Source organism: Triticum urartu, chromosome 7 (genome assembly GCF_003073215.2).
Source record: "Triticum urartu cultivar G1812 chromosome 7, Tu2.1, whole genome shotgun sequence".
NCBI classification, from domain to species: domain Eukaryota; kingdom Viridiplantae; phylum Streptophyta; class Magnoliopsida; order Poales; family Poaceae; genus Triticum; species Triticum urartu.
The window spans coordinates 190,878,546-190,883,033 of NC_053028.1; the positions used below are offsets into that span (position 1 = coordinate 190,878,546).

At 41.1% G+C, this 4,488-nt stretch overlaps 1 long non-coding RNA gene across 6 annotated transcripts; it reads left to right on the plus strand.

Moving 5' to 3' along the window:
• Window positions 1–386: 386 nt before the first annotated feature.
• LOC125520444 lies at window positions 387–4,089 on the plus strand. Of its 6 annotated transcripts, none has more exons than XR_007288679.1 (7): window positions 387–601; window positions 670–764; window positions 1,622–1,707; window positions 2,406–2,476; window positions 2,557–2,628; window positions 2,731–2,800; window positions 3,848–4,089. It is a non-coding gene; the product is annotated as an uncharacterized LOC125520444 (long non-coding RNA). The 6 variants fall into 6 exon arrangements; XR_007288678.1 differs by having other exon boundaries at window positions 2,557–2,603; XR_007288675.1 differs by having other exon boundaries at window positions 2,406–2,472.
• The last annotated feature ends 399 nt before the right edge of the window (window positions 4,090–4,488 follow it).

A 4,488-nucleotide genomic window follows, 5' to 3' on the forward strand; every position in this document is an offset into this window, starting at 1 on the left:
TCGGTTTGCTCACACTCCGGTCCCACATGTCAGTGATATGCCAAGAGGAGGCACTACACCACGCACTAGAATTCCCTACCAGCGTGTGTTGGGAAAGGTCATTTATACTGACATATAGTCGGTTGGGAAAACTTGCATCGGTCAGTCGGTCGGGAATACATACTTGTGGCGTCCAACAGTCGGTCGGGAATGCTCGTATATTTCACGTCTGCTGGTCGGTCGGGAATAGGAGGACTTCCATCAAACTGTTGGTAGGCAATTGTTCCCGACCAACAGTTGGTGGCTAATTGGGCCGATCAGTCGCGCACGCGGGAACGTTAGTTGGCGCCAAAATGAGCCCAGCCCACCAAAAAACCCATCCCCCCTTTTCCCCTTATCCCCCCGAATCCCTCAGATCTGGATCACAGTTTCTACATCCGCCGCCGCCCACGCTCGGGCTCTCTCCACCGCTGCACACGCTCGGGCTCTCTCTCCGCCGCACCTCCCGCCCACCGGCCTGTCCACCCCGACCCCACTCCACACAGCCACCGGTGGAACGCTACTCCATACCGCCGCCGCCTCCACCGGCAGGAGCTTTCTCCGCCGCCCCCTCCGTCTGCAGGTATTCTCTCCTCCTGTCCGTTTGCGCTTCCCTTCACCGTCACTCATCGCACTGCCCTGCATGCACAGATAGTCTCGCAATCGCCGTCCAAACCCTACCGGCGGCTGCCCTTTTCGTCCGCGCCCAATCTCATCTATCTCCTGGAGGTGCCACCGGCATGAAGGTAATGCTCCAAGATGCCTCTTCCTAGATCCAACTGACAGTGGGTTGATTTTAGTCCATCTAATGCAGATCTTTAGCACCGAGCGAGACAACAATTTCTCTTCGGAGGAATTTTTTATTCCTTTCACATGTGCATGCTAATGTTATGTGTGGATGTGGAAAGCTAATTTATACGTACTATGTGCTTTGAGAAGAAAACAGTGTAGTAGTTGTTATGCATAAGCACACCTTCTGCATAGTGGTCAATTTGGTTGACCTTGATTGCCAAAAGAAATTTTCTTGATGGATTGTCAGAAGTAACACGCATAGTGCTAAAACTTGGAACATAGAACTTAGGTATAAATCTTAACTATGATGGTACTTTGGGGAAAATTGCACATTTATACTGATTTTAGTGACCCATTTATTGGTCTGAACCTTGGTTTGTCACCTCACTTTAGACTCTTGAGTGTTGTTCTAGCTTTGTAAAGTTGGATCCTAGAGAGGCTAGTCTGTGCAATATATGAAAATGCTAATGATGTTCTGTAAGAAGTTGAGATCATGTACAAGAACAATAATTATGTGTGTAGCAATGATACATTCTAAGGCAAACCAACAGTTGAGATTTTGGTTCAGTTTCAGCTCTTGCCCCTCCGCACATAAATTAAGATACCAATTAAGCGTCTATATTCCTAATTTTCATGATAAAAGTACTGAACTTGACATCTATATTCCTTGCATAATCTCTTGCTTTTCCTTGATGAGCAGCAACTTATGTTGAACTTGTATATTTTAGATTTTGCTTTTTCCAGTTATTTTTTTTGCATGGACAATGTATGACCCCACATACATAACATTGTTGGTGAACATTTAAAGCAGTTCCTGGCAAAAGAAGGCGGCCAAACCTACTAACCAGGAATACCACTAACCAGCGGGATCCGAACGATGTGTGGATTTCCAAAAAGGTATTTTCTTATACTGTTAGATACTTTTTGATAGCGAGTTCATGAATTCCTACTAAACTTAGTTGTTTTCTATGATGTTCAATTCCTGCAGCACCTATTTTATTTCATGTGATTCACATGTGAGGCATAGAAAGGGTTCGATTTTGATTTTGATTTTAGTTTGAGAGTTGTTCTGTTCAGATTTTGAATTTCCTAGATTTTTTGGACAGTGTGTTAGTCATTTAAATTCACTATTAATTATGTGTGCAGCTAGCATGGACAAAGGTTGGATGGATACACCTATGTACACCACTCCATATTTTAAATATCTTAGATGTTAGTACTCGCTGAAATCTGATATAACGCGCTGCATATGTACATTTGGAATTAGGTATTCAATCTTCTATATTGTTCTTGTAAAGGTTTTTAGTATACAAAAGTATGCATGGTGGTGCAGACTTTTAGCTTTATTTTTTAAAAGCTATAGTTAAGTAAAGCATCTGCTCTTATATAGTTTATGAGCTAAAATCAACCTCTATAAATGAACATCCCTGAACTGAAATACACCCAGGAACAAATGTTTACAAAATTGATATGATGCTTGCTCTGTGAACGACTATCTTGTTGCACGCTTGTCTCCGAGTAAAATGCAAGGGGTTAGAAATACATGCAGCATTTCGTAAATGGTTCCTTATTCCTGATCTTTTTATTTTGCACAGAGGTCTGACCTATAGAAGTCTCCGCGGTAAATAAAGTCTGCCACCTACCTCGCAGCCTGCTCCTTTCGTAGGTATCATTGTGTTGTCTTCATACTTCACAGGTTTTGTGCTCGCTGTGAAATGTTTTTGGCCACGTATCTTATTCAACTAGGTACCTCCGCTGCTCTACGACCACGGGAAGCTCCATGCCTCGGTGAGGTCGGTCCATCTTTTTTAGGACTAGGTGTGCTATGATTCGTACTTCCTACTGATTTGTCCACTTTTTCTCTGTCCTACTCCTCTCTTTTGATTTAATCCCCCGAATCTCTAATCTTTGTTTGTGCAGATTCTCTCTTACCTATGCCTACAAGGTGTTTGATGAAAATCCAAGCAAGCTGCAAGGAATATTCATCTACGTAATATCTAAGCTCCGTCGTCTCTGCTTAATAACTTCTTTTTCTGAAATTTAGTTGCATTCAATGATTACTTCCTCTCATGCCAAGGCGGCAATATCTCTCATCTGAATTGTCATTTGTCTTTGCCAATTACATAGTGGCTTACGTGCTACCTGGATATTAGAGTAGATAGTCTCTGGGAAAATGCTTTTATTTTTTAGAGTCATTTGTATGTCACATCAGGTACTGTTGGTCCTTTCTAAAGGCCAACATGAAAGGGCAACTTATATATGTTAAATCGCATGGGTACTTTACTTGGTACTTTCAGGTTTTGATATTACTCTATCACTAGAATTTCCTTTCGAACATTGCAATTAGCTTTTATCATAGCATTGTAAGTATTGAGAAATTTGTTCATCATACCTCCTAGGTAAACTGGAAGTATTGTACTAGTCAAGCAGGAACTGTATTCCAATTGCATCCTGGGAATTTTCATCCTTGTTCTAGCTTCATTGAATAATGTTTGTTGTGGCGGATAAAGAATAATGTTTACACTTACCTCACCATATCCCAATTTGGTTTGTTTACTAATGTTGCATTTGTAGCATGTCTTACATTTACATAGTTAATTTGTTGGGGGAAATTGGTGATGATCAGGTAAGGTAAGCTCTCCAAGCGAATCATAATGTAAAATGACTCAGATCAGGTGTAAATTTATTCCTTTTTCTGCTGTAAAATAAACATTCCACCGAGCACACTAAAGTGCAGCATTCAATAAACAGACTTCATGATATTCTATTCGAATGAAGTAATATATCATGTTCATGGAGTTTTGTCATGAGTCCCTTATACATATGCACCATGGCCATAAGTACGAGTATACTTCTAGTGGTTACCTATACTTGAATGGAGTGCCTTCTTGAGTAGTTGATTCGGAACTAGCTTCCTTTGTGAAGTAACAGTTTCCGTCAGTGTTGTGCTTTATACAAGTTTTTATGGTGCCATTGTATTTATGAGTAAATGTAGTCGCAACTTTTTTATGTTTTGCAACTTCTTTACATTTTGTAGGAAAGACAAGAGGACGAGGAACCATGAAGCCAACAGTTCGGGATATTTTGTTTAATGGTGACTGAATCATTGGAGATGCATTTTAGCTATCATTTTGTAAACCCGCATGGTTTTTGAGACAATGAACCATATGTTTCCTCTGTAATTAGTTAGATTAGTTTATGGGAAATTTGGATGGTCATTATGTTAATAATGAATGAACTATTTATATGTGGAATTAATTAATATGTGTTTTTATTGTCTGGCTATGGTTTATTATTGTTTGAGGAGATGCATGTTATTGTTATGAAATAACTTGATTGATGTTCTGTTGCTAATGTGTATGCTATGGGAGGGCTATTGGATGTTCGCCAAAACAAACCCTGTCTGACAATCAGTCTGGGAAGTTAATGATAGGGCCAATGAAAAGTTGGACGGGAAAACAAACCCCGTCGGATAGTCGGACGGGAAAACAAACCCTGTCGGACAGTCGGTCGGGAAAACAACATGGCATGCCCAATAAATTGTTGGTCGGGAATGCAAACCCCGTCGAACAGTCGGTCGGGAAAGGCTCATTGCATGCCCAACAAACCGTCGGTCGGGAAAAGCCCATGGTAGGCCTAACAAAATATTGGTCGGGAAAGTTACCCCATTGCCGACAA